Source organism: Protopterus annectens, chromosome 6.part0 (genome assembly GCF_019279795.1).
Source record: "Protopterus annectens isolate FY-2018-M chromosome 6.part0, PAN1.0, whole genome shotgun sequence".
Taxonomy (NCBI): Eukaryota; Metazoa; Chordata; order Ceratodontiformes; family Protopteridae; genus Protopterus; species Protopterus annectens.
In genome coordinates, this window is record NC_056737.1 from 1,986,278,358 (window position 1) to 1,986,298,443 (window position 20,086).

Sequence of the window (20,086 nt, forward strand, 5' to 3'; positions counted from 1 at the left end):
CTGAGAATGGGCAGCTGGACATTGGCTGCCAATAGCCTACAGGCCCAGGGCTACTGGGCATTATGGCAGACAAACATTGGCCAATATCCCAACATTAGCATGCATCCCTGGCATAGGTCAGAGTTGGTAGAGTCCTCAACCCACTTAGTTCCGGCAAACACCAATGCCCTGTTTGGTGACATTAGCCATCACGACCAAATCACTCAGATCCAGTTTTTACACTGGTATGTGGCAGTACTCCGTGTTCTTCTGTCTAAGTGACTGTGTACCACAGTCAATGCCTAAAGCAGTTGGTCCACATACTCCCCCCCCCATAAACACTAACTAGAGTGTGTGCTGCTGCCCACAACTTTATTCATTTTTGGGTGCACATTGCTGGCATACCTCTCAGATTCAAGTGGGAGGGCTGGGTTTGAATCCAGCATCTTCCATCTTTAAGGTGGAAAAACCCAGCATGTTTTAGCTTGTTGGAAAAATCCCACAGAGACATGGAAAACATGCAAACTGCACGCAAACAGCATCCAGAGGACAGAATCAAACCCTGGAAATTGTGTCTGTGAGGCAAAGGCCTTATCCACAGTGTAGTACTACATTTATTATTTAGTACTAGTAGTGTAGAAAAGTAATACTTTGGAAAACATATTTAATTTTGCTGAAACATCTAAGGAAATAATTGCAGATGATGTGCACCCCTCCACCCCCAGCAACATACCACCAAAAAATAAAACCCTTCCATAATTCTTCATATGTAATGACAAAATTAAGTGCTGCTAAAATGGTGAAGTCTATTGAAAAAGTCATTACTGCACTGAACGTAACTACTGAACTACTCTAAAATAAGGCTAAAAGAAGTTTACTGCTTATAAAATTGTATTTATTGAATCATAAGAGACTAGTGTTTCTGTATAGAATTGCTTTTTACAATATTTTGCTCTGACAGCTGCAGCCAAGGCTATCATAGCCAAAGTACAAGATGAAATTTTAGTACTTAGGCCTAGAGTGCAGCAGGCATTGCCATCTCTGCTCACTAAATCACTATGACGCTTAAAAACCTCAGCTTTGGCCGGCTAAGAACTTGGTTATATTCAACTGGATGTATAAGAGAATTTAAGTACCTTTATCTGCACTAAAAATACAGCATTTAATTTGATTTAAACTGTGTTGTAGAAATTTAACTGAACTGGCAGTTTTAACTCTGCTCTTCAGTAACTTGAACTGAAGTTAGTGCTTGCTGAATTTTGTTATTTGCTAGTAATTACAGGTGTGGGGTAGCCACATTCTTTGATTTCCTGTCCTTGCCTATTTAAGTGGTACAGTGTGAAATATTTTCTGCTTAAAACCTCAGCTTTGGCCGGCTAAGAACTTGGTTATATTCAACTGGACGTATAAGAGAATTTAAGTACCTTTATCTGCACTTTTTAAAAAAAAAATACAGCATTTAATTTGATTTAAACTGTGTTGTAGAAATTTAACTGAACTGGCAGTTTTAACTCTGCTCTTCAGTAACTTGAACTGAAGTTAGTGCTTGCTGAATTTTGTTATTTGCTAGTAATTACAGGTGTGGGGGTAGCCACATTCTTTGATTTCCTGTCCTTGCCTATTTAAGTGGTACAGTGTGAAATATTTTCTGCTTAAAAACCTCAGCTTTGGCCGGCTAAGAATTTGGTTATATTCAACTGGACGTATAAGAGAATTTAAGTACCTTTATCTGCACTTTTTTTTTAAAAATACAGCATTTAATTTGATTTAAACTGTGTTGTAGAAATTTAACTGAACTGGCAGTTTTAACTCTGCTCTTCATTAACTTGAACTGAAGTTAGTGCTTGCTGAATTTTGTTATTTGCTAGTAATTACAGGTGTGGGGGTAGCCACATTCTTTGATTTCCTGTCCTTGCCTATTTAAGTGGTACAGTGTGAAAATATTTTCTGCTTAAAAACCTCAGCTTTGGCCGGCTAAGAACTTGGTTATATTCAACTGGATGTATAAGAGAATTTAAGTACCTTTATCTGCACTTTTTTTTTTAAATACAGCATTTAATTTGATTTAAACTGTGTTGTAGAAATTTAACTGAACTGGCAGTTTTAACTCTGCTCTTCAGTAACGTGAACTGAAGTTAGTGCTTGCTGAATTTTGTTATTTGTTAGTAATTACAGGTGTGGGGGTAGCCACTTTCTTTGATTTCCTGTCCTTGTCTATTTAAGTGGTACAGTGTGAAATATTTTCTGCTTAAAAACCTCAGCATTGGCCAGCTAAGAACTTGGTTATATTCAACTGGACGTATAAGAGAATTTAAGTACCTTTATCTGCACTTTTTTTTTTTAAAATACAGCATTTAATTTGATTTAAACTGTGTTGTAGAAATTTAACTGAACTGGCAGTTTTAACTCTGCTCTTCAGTAACTTGAACTGAAGTTAGTGCTTGCTGAATTTTGTTATTTGCTAGTAATTACAGGTGTGGGGTAGCCACATTCTTTGATTTCCTGTCATTTAAGTGGTACAGTGTGAAATATTTTCTGCTTAAAACCTCAGCTTTGGCCGGCTAAGAACTTGGTTATATTCAACTGGACGTATAAGAGAATTTAAGTACCTTTATCTGCACTTTTTTAAAAAAAAAATACAGCATTTAATTTGATTTAAACTGTGTTGTAGAAATTTAACTGAACTGGCAGTTTTAACTCTGCTCTTCAGTAACTTGAACTGAAGTTAGTGCTTGCTGAATTTTGTTATTTGCTAGTAATTACAGGTGTGGGGGTAGCCACATTCTTTGATTTCCTGTCCTTGCCTATTTAAGTGGTACAGTGTGAAATATTTTCTGCTTAAAAACCTCAGCTTTGGCCGGCTAAGAATTTGGTTATATTCAACTGGACGTATAAGAGAATTTAAGTACCTTTATCTGCACTTTTTTTTTAAAAAATACAGCATTTAATTTGATTTAAACTGTGTTGTAGAAATTTAACTGAACTGGCAGTTTTAACTCTGCTCTTCAGTAACTTGAACTGAAGTTAGTGCTTGCTGAATTTTGTTATTTGCTAGTAATTACAGGTGTGGGGGTAGCCACATTCTTTGATTTCCTGTCCTTGCCTATTTAAGTGGTACAGTGTGAAATATTTTCTGCTTAAAACCTCAGCTTTGGCCGGCTAAGAACTTGGTTATATTCAACTGGACGTATAAGAGAATTTAAGTACCTTTATCTGCACTTTTTTAAAAAAATACAGCATTTAATTTGATTTAAAGTGTGTTGTAAAAATTTAACTGAACTGGCAGTTTTAACTCTGCTCTTCAGTAACTTGAACTGAAGTTAGTGCTTGCTGAATTTTGTTATTTGCTAGTAATTACAGGTGTGGGGTAGCCACATTCTTTGATTTCCTGTCCTTGCCTATTTAAGTGGTACAGTGTGAAATATTTTCTGCTTAAAAACCTCAGCTTTGGCCGGCTAAGAACTTGGTTATATTCAACTGGACGTATAAGAGAATTTAAGTACCTTTATCTGCACTTTTTTTTTTTAAATACAGCATTTAATTTGATTTAAACTGTGTTGTAGAAATTTAACTGAACTGGCAGTTTTAACTCTGCTCTTCAGTAACTTGAACTGAAGTCAGTGCTTGCTGAAGTTTGTTATTTGCTAGTAATTACAGGTGTGGGGGTAGCCACATTCTTTGATTTCCTGTCCTTGCCTATTTAAGTGGTACAGTGTGAAATATTTTCTGCTTAAAAACCTCAGCTTTGGCCGGCTAAGAACTTGGTTATATTCAACTGGACGTATAAGAGAATTTAAGTACCTTTATCTGCACTTTTTAAAAAAAAAAATACAGCATTTAATTTGATTTAAACTGTGTTGTAGAAATTTAACTGAACTGGCAGTTTTAACTCTGCTCTTCAGTAACTTGAAATGAAGTTAGTGCTTGCTGAATTTTATTTGCTAGTAATTACAGGTGTGGGGGTAGCCACATTCTTTAATTTCCTGTCCTTGCCTATTTAAGTGGTACAGTGTGAAATATTTTCTGCTTAAAAACCTCAGCTTTGGCCGGCTAAGAACTTGGTTATATTCAACTGGACGTATAAGAGAATTTAAGTACCTTTATCTGCACTTTTTTTTTTTTAAAATACAGCATTTAATTTGATTTAAACTGTGTTGTAGAAATTTATCTGAACTGGCAGTTGTAACTCTGCTCTTCAGTAACTTGAACTGAAGTTAGTGCTTGCTGAATTTTGTTATTTGCTAGTAATTACAGGTGTGGGGGTAGCCACATTCTTTGATTTCCTGTCCTTGCCTATTTAAGTGGTACAGTGTGAAATATTTTCTGCTTAAAAACCTCAGCTTTGGCCGGCTCAGAACTTGGTTATATTCAACTGGACGTATAAGAGAATTTAAGTACCTTTATCTGCACTTTTTTTTTTAAAAAAAATACAGCATTTAATTTGATTTAAACTGTGTTGTAGAAATTTAACTGAACTGGCAGTTTTAACTCTGCTCTTCATTAACTTGAACTGAAGTTAGTGCTTGCTGAATTTTGTTATTTGCTAGTAATTACAGGTGTGGAGGTAGCCACATTCTTTGATTTCCTGTCCTTGCCTATTTAAGTGGTACAGTGTGAAATATTTTCTGCTTAAAAACCTCAGCTTTGGCCGGCTCAGAACTTGGTTATATTCAATTGGACGTATAAGAGAATTTAAGTACCTTTATCTGCACTTTTTTTTTTTTTTAAAAAATACAGCATTTAATTTGATTTAAACTGTGTTGTAGAAATTTAACTGAACTGGCAGTTTTAACTCTGCTCTTCAGTAACTTGAACTGAAGTTAGTGCTTGCTGAAGTTTGTTATTTGCTAGTAATTACAGGTGTGGGGGTAGCCACATTCTTTGATTTCCTGTCCTTGCCTATTTAAGTGGTACAGTGTGAAATATTTTCTGCTTAAAAACCTCAGCTTTCGCCAGCTAAGAACTTGGTTATATTCAACTGGACGTATAAGAGAATTTAAGTACCTTTATCTGCACTTTTTAAAAAAAAAAAATACAGCATTTAATTTGATTTAAACTGTGTTGTAGAAATTTAACTGAACTGGCAGTATTAACTCTGCTCTTCAGTTATTCCCACCCACCCTCCCTGTTTTTGTTTTGGTGTTAATCTTAGTGGCCTTGAAACTGCCCGCCCCTCAGCCTGCCTCTGGGCCCATCTCATTTGCTCACTCAACTGAGTGCAGTGAGATCATATTCTGATTTCAGGCACTCCTACTGTGTACAAAGAGAGCATCTGAGAAACAGACAAAAAAAAATTAAGCTTATTTCCTGCCTTTCCTGTTAGGTGGTATAGACTGTTTGTGGGCTTCTGAGCCCCCAAGCCCTTCTGTGTTTGAGGGAAGCCTTCTGGTTTGTTTTTTTTTTTTCTTATAGCTAGCCAGTTTTCTGGTTTCCGCACTCAAATCGGTTTCTTTGATCTCAGCACTTGTTCAGATTAAAAAAAAAAAAAATTTCATCTGCTTTTACTGTACTTGTGTTTCTACCTACTTCATTTTACTTTTGCATCATCTTAAAAATACTCAGTTGTATTTATTACTGCTTGGTGTAACTCATTCTAAGCCTTTTGGTTTAAACACTTGGGCTTCGGACCTGTTGTTTTGCACTGAGAGGGTTTGTGGTCTGCACTGTAGTGGCAGAACAGGTAGCTTACATCCTTCTGGGTTGGGAACTGCTGATTGAGGGCTCAGTGTCTGTTATTCTAAAAGTGTATTAATTCTGGTTTAAGCACTTGGGCTTTCAGGCCAGTTATTTTACATTAAGAGGGTTCGTGGTCTGCACTCTTGTGGGAGGAGAGGCTGGACTCTGCCCTTCTGAGCTGGGAATTTCTGGTTAAAGGCTTATAGTGCATGCATATCTGAACTGCTTCTTACTGAAGTTGGTGCACCTTGTTTGCTGTGGCATAGACTGGATTCGGGCCTGCTGGATCTAGCTTTGTTTGTGTAACTTGAGCATTCTCTAAAGTATTCAATTGTATTTATTACTGCTTGGTTGTAACTTGATTAAAGTGTAGCTATCATTCTAAGTCTTTTGGATTAAGCACTTGGGCTTCAGACCAGTTGTTTTACATTAGGAAGGTTTGTGGCAAGCACTGTGGTGGCAGGACAGGTAGCTTTCATCCTTCTAAGTTGGGAACTGCTGATTGAGAGCCCAGTGTCCAAGTGTATTAGTTCTGGTTTAAGCACTTGGGCTTCAGGCCAGTTATTTTACATTAAGAAAGTTCGTGGTCTGCACTCTTGTGGGAGAAGAGGCTGGACTCTGCCCTTCTGAGCTGGGAATTTCTGGTTAAAGGTTTATAGTGCCTGAATATTTGAACTGTATCTTACTGAAATTGGTACATCTTGTTTGCTGTAGCATAGACTAGATCCAGGCCTGCTGAATCTAGCTTTGTTTATATGCTTGTTGTTTGTTTGCTTGTTATTTCCCTGGAACGCTAATTCCACCTAATACGCGGCTTCTCAGCACTTCTGTGGATCACTAGTGATATCTGCATTGCTTACTGTACTTATTTCCTTGTTTCACTTGAAAGAAAGTTACTGTTTGTCGTTTTTGCATTTAGTTACTTGTAACACATTGCACTCAAGTTACCTGGCACTTGCTCACTAAAGCAATTATATAAGTCAGCACTAAAAAATAAAAGCACTAAACCCTCACTCCCCACTGGCCCTTGTTTTCAATTATTAAGGAATTCCCAATATTATTCTAGCATGTCCAAAGGTCAGTTGTCAATCTCCTCTCCGGTCCAGCTGGTGAATCTGGGAATCTTGAGGCAATGTTATAACTGCCTCATGTACACAGACAACCCTCAACTCCTCCCACATAACACAAATACTTGCGAGAGATGCAGCTATTTAGCCAAACTGGAGGTTGATGAGCTCTCTCAACTCAGGACTGGCAAGACCAGACAGGAGGAAAAGGCAACTACACACACCACAAAACCAGCCTCACATAATGCTACCACACCACTGAATCAAACACATAAACACACAAAGACATACTCAGAGGCTCTGAGTAAAAATTTACCTAAACAGCAGAGGCCTCCAAAGCAGACACCCAAACAACTGCTACCTCAAGACACGCCACAAGCAACACATAAACCACAAAATCAGTGTGCAAAGCAGTCACAGCCCTTAAGGCCAAATACAACACCAAACATACTTGTCATAGGTGACTCCATAGTCAGACACACTGACGTCCCACTCACCAGGCTGAGCAAGGAGAGGGTCACAGTAAGCTGCCTATCAGGTGCTGGAATCCACCACATAACACAAGCACTCGGGTCACTCCACGGCAAGTACAAATATGACACAGTTATTGTCCATGCTGTTGTGAACGACCTGAGACGTACCTCCCTGGACTACATGAAAAGAGACATAGAGGAGCTCTCTGATTATGTAGCCCAGGCAGGTATGACCCTGACCCTGAGCAGTATCCTTCCTTCACCAAGAATGATGCCACAATATAGAGACAAGATGATCAGCTTTAACAATTGGCTTAATGTTTGGTGTCATTCAAAGGGGATCCAGTGTCTGTCTGCCTGGGATGACATGCTTGACAAGCCACGCTGCTTCGCAAGGGACGGCGTGCACCTGTCACCCCTGGGATTCCGGATATTGGCTAAGGCTCTTGCCACCCCCATAGTGCCTTTTTTAGGCAAGGCTCAAATTCTAAACCTACCACCCTAGAAAACAAAAATGGGAAGAAACTGAGGGTAATGCTGCTCAATGCCAGAAGTCTAAATCTCAAAATGCACGCACTCGAGGCCCTTCTCAGTATGGAGAACATCGATGTCTGTGCTGTAACTGAAACCTGGTTCAAGGCTCCTGAGAGCACCCCGGCACTATTAGGTTTTACCTCATATCATACGTTCTGGCCCCAAAACCCGGACCACACCACAAAAGGAGGGGGTGTATCCATATTCATAAAGGATACCCACACCTCCAGGTTGGTGGCAATGCAAGCTCGGAAACCATCCAGGTGCAACTAACCATAGGCAAAACTGCTCTACAAATTGTAGCATGCTACAGGCCACCCTCTCAAACTCAGGAACCCCACACAGCCTTCCTGAAGACACTGGAGGGGATAAATGTATCTCCAAACACCATCATATTGGGTGACTTCAACTACCCAAATATAGACTGGGAACATTACTCAAGCCCTAACTTTCTAGCCCAACGGTTCCTGGAGTTCATAAATTCAAATGCCATGGAACAGCTAGTCACTGTTCCCACGAGAGGAGAAAATATACTAGATCTCATTATCACAAACATGGGGACAAAATGCTCCACACGGAAGTATATCCCTCATTGGTGAGATCTGATCATAAACTAATCTCACTGGAAATCCACATCCCGCCCCACCCCAAACAAAAAGACCACAGTGAAGAACTTCTCTAAAGCAAACTTCACACTACTCAAGACTGGTGTGGTATCCTTCAAGGCCCCTGAGCCAGTGGAAACCACAACCCAAGCTGCGGAAGCCCTTACAAATGCCTTCTATGAACACCTCCAGGACTGCATGGATCAGGCAATCCCAAATAAAACCAAGACTCTTTCCACAAAGGGCAAACGTCCAGTCTGGTGGACCCCAGCCATTAACAAACTTTACAATAAGAGGAGAAAGCTATTACATGATAGAACAAAATCCATAAAAGGGAAGTCACCCTGATCATTATTAGTAAAAAATACGAGCACTCATAAAATCAACTAAGGCCAATTTTGAGAGAAAAATTGCCATGGATTCAAATGACAATCATAAGGCCTTTTTCAGCTATGTTAGGAACCTGGGTGGAAACTCCCAGATATGCTCAGAATTAGTCCAAAATGATACAAAATTCACTGAACCCACAGACATTGCCAACATACTGGCAGACAGGTTCAGTACAAACTTCACCCCCCTCTCCCCCCCCAAAGGAGAGATAACTATCCCAGCGGAGTGTAGCCTCCCAGACATCTCAAATGCGCAGGTGAAAGCTGCTCTCTCTAAAGCTAAAAACACAGCATCAATGGGACCGGATGGTGTCCCCGGCTGTGTGCTACATGAGCTAAATGAGGAATTAAACCCACACATAAGGCAGCTGTTTAATCTCAGCCTTACCACAGGATATGTGCCCAAGGAGTGGCGTATGGCAACTGTGGTCCCACTCCACAAAGGCGGTGCCTCTACGGACCCTGGTAATTACCGCCCCATAAGCTTAACAAGTCTAGTCTGCAAAGCTATGGAGAGGATCATAATGGAGCTCATAAACAAAGATATAGGGGACTTGCAGACATTGGACCCGACCCAGTTTGGCTTCGTCAAGGGCAGATCATGCATTTTGAACTTGGTCGACTTCTTCGAAACAGTCGCCAAGGCCATTGATGAGGGAAAGGCCGTCCATACAGCCTACCTTGACCTTGCAAAGGCTTTTGACACAATACCCCACTCGGGTATTGTAGAAAAACTTACCAGCTTAAATGTAAACCCATATGTCACAAGATGGGTTGCAAACTGGCTTAAGGACAGAACCCACAGGGTTAGAGTTGCTGGCGCTATGTCAGACTCCAAGCCGGTCATAAGTGGTGTCCCACAGGGCTCGGTCCTTGGCCCCCTATTGTTCGGCATCTACTTCTCAGAAGTACAGGCCAAGATGGGAGGACTTTGGCTGACAAAGTTTGCAGATGACTGCAAACTGGGCGCCATAGTGGAAAGTGCATCGGACACGGATATCCTTCAGAAGGGACTCACGGAAACAGATAGCTGGTGCCAGAGCCATGGCCTGAAGTTAAACACCAAAAAATGTATAGTCATACCCTTCAGGAAAAACAAGGTAACCCCAAGCTACCATATAGGTGGCAATCCACTAAGCACAGAAGAGGTTACCAGGGACCTGGGGACCCAGGTTGACAGTGGCCTTTCTTTTGACACTCACGTTGCTAAAGTGGTTAGAAAGACCTTCTACATTGCCCACCTGATCATGAAGGGATTCACATCCAGATCTAGTGAGGTCATTGTTCCCCTGTACTCTTCACTTATCAGACCAATGATCGAGTACAATGCCCCATTCGGGATGCATCTCACCCGACATCTGCAACAATTGGAGAGACCCCAAAAGTTCCTCACCAAAAGGATAAAGGGACTCCAAAATCTGTCATATGCTGCCAGATTGAAGAAACTCCAGCTCTATTCAGTCGCATACCGTCTGCTCAGAGGTGACATGTGCCTGACATACAAGGCCATGTCCAACCCGGAATTAATGGACATGCTCCACCTCAAAAAATCCAAATCCACCAAAACCACTAGAGCAAGCGACTTAAACCTTAGCACGGATATAAATAGGACGTGCTGGAGGGATAGATTTATCACTCAGAGACTCCCTATGCTGTGGAATAAAATTCCGGTCCATGTGAGGCAGAGCACCTCGCTGGCTCTGTTCAAGAGAAATCTTGACCTGTGGATGGGAGATCGTAGGTTTACCCCGGGAATCATCTCTGTGTCACTGCTGGACAGAGGCACAACAAACTAATGGGCACAGTATTTTTTCATATAAGGGGTGGCGTAAGCCACAAAACTTTGGGCTAGGCTTATAAATGCCTTAGGGCAGATAGCCTAGTATAAACCTATGAACCTATGAACCTATGACCAGCAGTCGTACCACAGACAGTACTCCTCTTCATAGTTAGAAGACATACTGGGGGAGCAATTCCTTAGTGCTCAGTATTAAACAAAAAAGAAAGGCTTCCCAGTAAACTTACCTGAACTCATACAATTGTGTTCTTAACTGTAAAAGCTGTGTTTTGTCATTATAGTTATATCAGTGTTGTGCAATATGTATATTTCAACATAAATGTATCCAGTTAAGCCATTATGCAGTGTTTTTTTTTACTGTGTCTATATAATGTCATGACTGCTTCACAATGTCACAATCAGGATAACTTTACTAAGGAGGAAGAAGTGCTGATGCAGGCCTGTGGCTGTGAATAGCTAAACAGACTGACACCAGTCCTGTTAATGACCATGAATGAACATATCAGCATTGGTAGCTATATGGTATGCAAGACAGGGAATGCCAGAGGGCAAGGCAATCTTATTTAGCTGAAATAAAATGCAGAGAAGTCCTCCACCAACAGTAAGCTTACAGGAGGCATTCTTTACTTCCTCTGTTATTGCAAAGGTGTTTTTATCCCTAGTAGATTGCATCCTGTCTGGTTCATTAACATATGCCTATCTCCACCATCTTTTTATAATGCACAGCATTTATTTGTTTTGTAATGTAGGTGTAGAGCATGGAGCATGGTGATTAGTCTCTACTGTTCAGAAAAAGACAAACCAGTTAAGCTACGGAGTGGCTCGTGACCCGACCTTAGCAAGTCCCCCTGCTAAAGTTAAGGTCTGGTCTAGTGCTCGGCAGTAAAATCTGCCCGTACTGACTAGCAAATGACAACAGCAGAACAAAAGATTTGTTTCTTCCTGTTGTCCATACCAGTAATGTGTCCATAAGTTCCTCTAATGAACTTAGAAAGCTGCTAGAATAACAGGATTTTGCACTAGCATGTATTTTTCTGAAGGATACAAACTCTGAAATTCCAATGCACGCTACTATTACTATTGTTATATATGTCATTAATGCCTTCAATCCTCAGTGGTTTGTCCAAAAACCACAGATTTTATTAGGAACAATTTAAAAATATGAAGTAATAATCTGGATGATCTACAAAAATCTGGACAGTTGAGAGGCATGAAAAATAAGTGCAAACATGACATACATTGTTACACTGCCTTTCTGACAGCATCCATTAAGTGTTTTACGGATTTAAAAAACAGCTGTTACTTTTTTCTCTTGTAACTGGTAGTACATGGAGTAGATAAAACACTCCAGTCTCACCAATTATAACCCTGTATTATGTATTCTCGACAAACATGCCAAAATTCACCTCTCAAGCTTTACTTTCGAGGTGAATTTCTTGTCATCCATGTCTTGAACATATAATAAGCGGGTTATGATCAACAACCTGATAATACTAATCTGTATCTTAATAATTTATTTGCTTATCTTGTAATTACTTTGAACTGTTGCAATGTGCATGACAAACTATTTGTATTAATTGGAGCCTTTCTCCTCAGGACTTCACTAAAAATAGACTTTTGCTCAGTTGGACTATTTCAGTTAAATATATTTTAATCAGTCAACCAGTGTTTAACTTCAGACTGCATAATACTGTAAAGGAAACCAGACCATGTGATATACATATGGGATTCTGACAATCTCCAAAGGCACTAAATATTTTAATGATATGCACACACATACACACACACACACACACACACACACATATATATATATATATATATATATATATATATATATATATATCCTGTTTTCCCTTTTCAGAATCACGATTTTGCAATGTTTTGAGTAAGACATAGTTACATATTATATTGTATCACTGACAGAGAAACATACATAGACATGTGCTGATACTCACACACACACACACACACACATACACACAAGCAACATACAATCTTTCAGGTAATTTGCAGGATTGCTAATTCACCTAGGAAATGTCTTTGAAATGTGGGAGGAAGTCAGAGCACCTAGAGATTACTCCGTCAGACAGAGGGAGAATATGCAGAATGCACACAGAAGACACTTCATTCAGGGACCTAACTGGGGAATCAAATGCTATGAGAAAACAATGCTAACTGCTATACCACTCTGATCCTTCTAGTAGCCCATATTTTCTCTTTTTAAACAATTTCTATAAGTATATAACAAAAAAAAAAAACTAACACAAAAAGCTCAAACTCAGAACAGATATATACTCAGAATAACAATATACAACAAACTCATTTAACATCAGTAACTGTCCTGTATAAACTAAATACAGTATGTACCAGTGACAAATAATATTGTTGAATTAGTTGATTTGGCAATTTATTTTATTTTGAAATTGTTAACCAGAGTAGAGCACTGATCTCATTGGACCCATTTTAGTATAAGACAACAGGTAAGCACAATAGATATATAACATTATATACAAAGCGAATATCATAGTTGGCTTGAGGGTATAAAAACAATAGATCTGATATTGTTAATCCTCGTTCAGTCATTACGCCTGGGTTATCGGTTCCAACCTCGGAATCGAGCCGGCCATCTTCCAAGCTTGCAACAGCCACAAACTCTCGAGCTAAACTCTTACCCACAATTCCCCTCTCCCTGTTACCCCAGATTTCATTTGCCGCATCGCCATTCAGTCGTGTCAAGCCACTTCTCTTGAGCTAAGTAAAACTTTCTTTGATACTATCTAATCATGTTACAGTTCTTCTCAGTTCAGATCTTAAGTAGTTATCTCTTACCCTATCACATCTAGCGACTCTATTTTGTTTTTTTCTAGCCCTTTCTTCTTTCCATCAGGTAACTACTTTACCATCATTGGTAAAACCTTTCCTTGCTTTACCTACGGGTATTTCTCGTACCATTGTTGGTACCTTCTTCCTTCCCTTTCTTCCTCCTTCCTATCATGGCAGAGAAAAAAGGTGGTCTGGGATTTAAAAGATGTGTGGATTGTGGGCATAAATTGCCTATTTCAGATGTACATGCATTATGCGTTTACTGTTTGGGTGTGCCTCAATTGACTGTGGACCCGCCTTGCGAGATTTGTGCTAACTTTTCTAACAGGACTTTGGTGGGAAGGAAAAATAAACTGATTTTAAAGAGACTACTTAAATCTTCCTTTTCAGAGGCTATTTCTGGGTTGGAGGCTTCAACCCCTCCTAGTTCCCATAAGAAAAGAGATGAACGCAAAAAGGCCAAGTCTCTTCCGTCATCTCCTGCTGGGGACCACCAGGAACAGAGACCTAAGAAGGCCAAACTGTCTAGATCGGATTTGACTTCCTTTGCCCAAGGCTTTTGGTGCCTAGATCTTCTGCATGGAAGCCTTCAGCACCTTCAGTTACTTCAGCACCAAGTATTGTGCCCTACACCTCATCGGAACCGAGTGGCCCCTCAGTTCAGACTTCCTTACCGGCATCGACTTTTTCTTTGATGCAGACCTTTTCGGCATTGATGACTGTTCTGATGCCTTCTCCTGCTTCGACTCTGACAATTTACACAGCACCGACTATCCTCTCGGTACCGACCACCTTGTTTTCTGCACAGACTCTTTCGGCACCTACCATAGTGCCAACTACCACTTTGGCACCGACCTCGTCGGTTCAGACCTTACTTTCGGCACCAATGATCTCCTCAGTGCAGACACCAGTAGTACAAGCTTTAATGGCTCTGTTGTTCTCAGTGCAGATGCCTATTTTAGCACCATCCAAAGACCCCTTTGCGGGCACCGAGTTTTCTTCATCCTTGGATAGACCTGACTCCCCTTCAGCTATGTCCATGAGATCCACTAGAAGCCTCTCGGAACATGATGTGGTGCGTCTTGTGGATCAATTGCTTTCAGCCAGAGGTATCCAACCCTCCAGGACCTACTCTTCCTTTGGAGATGAACACCCTTCTCCAAAGACTCCTAACTATTCTCATTCATTGCCTTTGAAGCCCCTTGCTGTAGCACAGACTTCCCTCATTTTGGATCCTTTCATGGACCTCACTAAGGAGCCGCAGTTGCCTTTGTGGCAGGAGAGACTTGTCACTCCAATCAATGCTCAGGATGCCAGCTGTGGTGTACGTACTCCTGTTTTTCACAGCCATCCAGGGACTCCGAGTTGGCGGGCTGATTTGCTTGAGTGAGGTGTGACCTCCTCGGGTGGAGCAGCCTTCCAACTCATGGAGAAGGCTCTTGCGTCTGTTGGCTATCCTGTGCTATCAGTGCCCCGTCCTCCTCTGAACCACAATTTACATAAGCCACCCATGGCGGACACCAGGCACAAGGGCCTCAGGACGCACTCCCACAGGAGACCCCTTTTGTGCTGTCTTCCCTAGATTCTCCCCTGAGGAAGTCCGTCGCAAGAGTTCATGTAGGAGGAAGCACGTGGACTCCTCAGAGGAGTCCCTCATGGAAGACACAGACTTTGATGATGGGGAAGGGTCCCCTCAGTCACCCTCTAAGGTATCCTTTGGAGATATCCTTGAAATACTTAAGCAGAGAGGTGAATGGCAGCCCTCTAACTCAACCTCTGAAGAGTCTGTGTTCCTGCAGGCCTTTCATGCCCGACCCCCTTCCTCCTGGGTTACTCCACCTGCTGATGACCTTGTCTGGCTCATTGTGCAGTGTGCATGGAAGGCTCCTGACACCGTTGACGCCATTCTCCACAGACCTGATAAAATCTTGTCCCCTCCAGATAGTGATCCTCACTGGTCCAAAGGTCTTCCTGTAGATGCCTTGGTAGTGGCAGCCGCAACAAAAAAGGATCTGGTGGAAGAAAGCCAGACTGTCCACCCACCCAACAAAGTGTCCCAGGTGCTGGACAGATTAGGGAAGCATAATTTTGCTTCAGTGACCTTTTCAGTCAGGGTTCCTGAATTATATGGCACATTTTACCAGGCTTCAAAGAGACTTAATTTCTGAGCTCTCTGAAACTTTGGCCGAAGCTGTGTCTGATGAGGTCCAGGACAAAGTGGCTTCACAGTTAGCCACCCTTGAATTGATCTCTAACTCCTCCATGCATCTGATTTCTCATGCATCAGAAGGAGCAGCTAGAGCAGCGGGTGCAGGTATAGTCATGAGACGGTATGCCTGGATGCGCTTGTGTGATTTCGCAGAACCCTTCAAGGCTTCCTTTCTGAATGCTCCCATTGAAGCCTCTTCATTATTTGGACCCAAGGTAAAAGACACACTGGCTAGATATGAACAAAACGATAAGACCCTTTCTGTCATGGATGTCCATTATTCTTCCCCTCAATGGGCTTTCTCCAGAAACCAGAAATGTGGGAAGATGTGGCACAAAAAGTCTCAAGGTTCTTTCCGTGACACATAAACCGAGTTTTCTCCTAGAGGCAGAGGGGGAAACTCATATGGAAGACACCCCTTTCAGGGCAGAGGAGGTCTGCGTAACCAGGGTTCCAGAGATTCTTTCTCTGACCAGTACTACCAGCGCTCCAGAAGAGCGGCCTGACTGCTTTCCTCTGGAAGCGGTTGGGGGTCGTTTCTCTTTGTACCCTTCTGTCTGGATAACCATTACCACTGATTCTTGGAAATGAGAGAGAATAACCAGAGGCTGTCATATTCCCTTTGATCTTTGTCATGTCCCCCTAAGAAACTTACCAGATGTTCTACCCAGTCAAAGGGAAGAAGAAGCATTAGAGATTTCAAAGCTGCTAAGAAAAAGAGTCATCCAAATAGTCCCACCAGACAAGATAGAATCCAGATTCTACTCAAGATTATTTTTGGTGCCAAAAAAGACCGGGGACTGGAGTCCAATTTTGGATCTCAGTGTACTAAACAAATTTGTAGAGGTACAGAAATTCCGGATGTTCACAATACAGTCTATCCTCCCACTCTTGGAGGCAGGCGATTGGATGTGCTCTATAGATCTTCAAGATGTGTACTACCACATAAAGGTGGACAGACCATCGAGAAGATTCCTTCACTTCTGTGTGGGAGTCAGTCATTTCCAGTTCTGAGTACTGCCATTTTGACTCTCTACAGCCCCCAGAGCATTCACAAAGTGCATGGCAGTTGTCACAGCTCACTTGCGACTGCAAAGATTCTGAGTGTTTCCATACCTAGACGACTGGCTCATCACCACCCCCACCAGACATCTATTGGAAGAAGCCTTGGCATGCCCACTTCACACCACAGAAAGGCTAGGTGTTAACTGTAAACTGGCAAAAATCCAACCTATCCCCATCCCAATCCATAGAGTTCATTGGGGTCCTGCTGAATACAAAGAACTGCATGGCATCAATTCCAGGGCACAGAAATTTAAGGATAAAACAACAACTCATACCCATCCTCTCAAGGGAAAGATCCACAGCACATTCTGTCCTCCAGCTGTTGGGTTCCATGGCAGCTTCCATCACCATTATCCCCCTTGCGAGATTCCACATGAGGCTTTTACAATGGTTACTACTCACCCAGTGGTACCCTTTTCAGTTTCCTCTATCATCCCAGATTCGGGTGACTCAGAGATGCAAACAAGACTTGATTTGGTGGATGTCACAGAACCCATCACAATGGTCTCACCCCTTCACACCCCAACAGCCCAAAGACACAGTGACCATGGATGTCTCCCTGATGGGGTGGGGGGGCTTTTTCAGGGGAAGACTGTCCAAAGAACGTGGCCAAAACTAGAGGCCGATCTGCATATAAATGTCCTAGAACTGAGGGCGGTACTTCTAGCATTGCAAGCATTTCATCTCCTCCTTCTGTCAGGGGCTATTACAATACAATCGGACAACATGGCTGTAGTCTGATACATCAATAAACAAGGTGGAACGAAATCCTACCCTCTTTGTCAAGAGGCCATAAGGATATGGCAATGGGCAATGGCCACCAACTGCTTTCTGATAGCAATGCACATTCCTGGGAGTTCCAATGTGATAGCAGACATATTGAGCAGGTGCATTCTGCAACCACACGAGTGGTCTCCGAATCCTCTTATAGTGGTGGAGATTTTCAACCGCTGGGGTCTCCCTTGCTGTGGCCTCTTCGCATCCTTAACCAACTACAAATGCAGCAATTACTTCGCCCTGATTCCCCCTCAGAGACAGTCACCCAGGGACGCTCTAGTCCACGATTGGCCCTCGGGTCTGCTTTAAGCTTTTCCTCCTCTTCCTCTCATTCACAGTTCCTAAAGAAAGTCCGCCGGTTGAAGAGCAAGATAATCCTCATAACGCCATATTGGCCTCGTCAAATCTGGTTCCCCTTCCTATGGCCTCACCTGCTAGATCAACCATGGATTCTCGATCCAATTACAGACTTGATCTCCCATCCACAGAACCTGATTCACCCCAACCTGAACAGTCTGAAGCTCACAGCTTGGCTCCTCCACTTCTAGCGATTGCCAGGCAGACTGATCTTTATTCCCCAGTACATGACATTTTTATTGCATCTCATAAGTCTTCCACCAGAACTACTTATCTCAGCAAGTGGAAAAGGTTTACCATTTGGTTGAAGGGGAAAATGGATAGACCCTTTTTCAGCACTAGTGCCGGTAGTACTGGAATACCTGTCAAGTTTATTCCAATCTGGCCTATCTGCTTCTACCATTCGAGTTCATTTGGCCGCAATATCTAATTTTCAGAATGGTGTCCATGACTCTTCCCTTATGTCACACAAATTATGCAAGACCTTTCTAAAAGGCGTAAATCATTTGAAACCCCCCTTTTAGAGAACCTATCCAGTCATGGGACCTGATATTAGTCCTGCAAGCTTTGACAACGACTCCTTTTGAACCAGCTTCTTCATGTGATTTCAAGTTTCTTTCTTGGAAAACTTTGTTCTTGGTCGCCATTACTTCTGCTAGATGTATCTCTGAACTTCAAGCTCTATGCATCAAATGGCCTTACTTGATCTTTCATAAATATAGAGTGTCATTGAGAACTAATCGTTCCTTTCTGCCAAAAGTGATCTCTGAAATGTCCATTAACCAAACCATTGAATTGCCAGTTTTCTTTCCCAATCATTCTAACAGAGGAGAGTATTGTCTACATACCCTAGACATTCACAGGCAAATTAATTTATATCTGGACAAAACTAAGGCTTCTCGCAAATCAGATCAGCTAATCCTGGCCTATTCTGAGCCTAGATTGGATGTGTTGTTTCTAAGGTCACATTGGCTAAATGGTTAAAAGACTGTGTAACATTTATTCACAAAACTCATGATATCCCTCTGACTACAGCCGTAAGGGCTCATTCCACTAGATCGGTAGCAACTTCTGCTGCCTTCCATGCTAGAGCTTCTTTACCTGACATTTGTGCAGCTGCATCTTGGGCTAGACCTCATACCTTCATCAGCCATTACAAATTGGATTTGGCCTCCAAAGGAAGTGCTTCCTTTGGTTCATTGGTGCTCAGGAATGTCCTTCCATGAGGGCCCCCCAGGAATAAAGGTAGCTGGGGACTCTGTCCCAGGCGTAAGGAATGAACGAGGATTAACAATATCAGACAAAGATGTTATGTCTTACCATAACGTTCCATCTGTATTGTTGATCCTCATTCAGTCATTATGACCCTCCCTCCTTCTCCCTCCTGAGGCTTATAGTGAATCTCATCATCCGGTTCCGTTAGGTCCTTTGACCAGAGATAGCCTCTACTTTCTTTGACTTGCAAACTCAATCTGAGGTAACAGGGAGAGGGGAATTGTGGGTAATAGTTTAGCTCGAGAGTTTGTGGCTGTCGCAAGCTTGGAAGATGGGCGGCTCGGTTCCGAGTTCGAAACTGATAACCCAGGTATGATGACTGAACAAGGATCAACAATACGGATGGAACATTATGGTAAGACATAACTTCTTTATACATGACGTCATGTATAGATTCACTGACAAAATACTATATAAATATATATATATATATATATATATATATATATATATATATATATATATACACACACCACACACACACACACACACACACACCAAATGGATATCTGAGATAACATATTGATAGAGTATCGATGAAAATTAGAGTGAGAGCAAGCTTCATTTATATGACCAGAGAGAGCGAACGAGAGAACAGTTTTCCTACAATCTTGCAATGTGCTTTTAGTTCTGATCAGAAAAAAAAGCAAGAGAAATAAATAATCTTTAAGAAAAGAAGGGAGAGATTTCCACAGTTTGGGATCACAAATTGAGAAGGCATGGTCTGTACACTGAAGCCTATTTTGGAGGGTTTGGAAGAAAGGATTTAAATGGTTAAAATTTGTAAGGTTGTATGCTGGTACATCTCTGAGCAGTCTGAAGACTAGTGGGGGGGGTCATTCTTGATAAGTTTAGTTTGAGATGCAAATAAAAAGTTAGCACGTTGTTTCATTGGTAGTCATTCAGCTTCTCAATGGCTTAGCAATGGTGTTCATTTTTAGGGGGAGAAGACAGTGATGAATCTGTAAATGGCATTTGAAATGGTTTGAATCATGGGTACATTTCTGTGAGAGGCTGCGGCAATCAGATGGAGACTACCGTCTAAGTCATGTATAA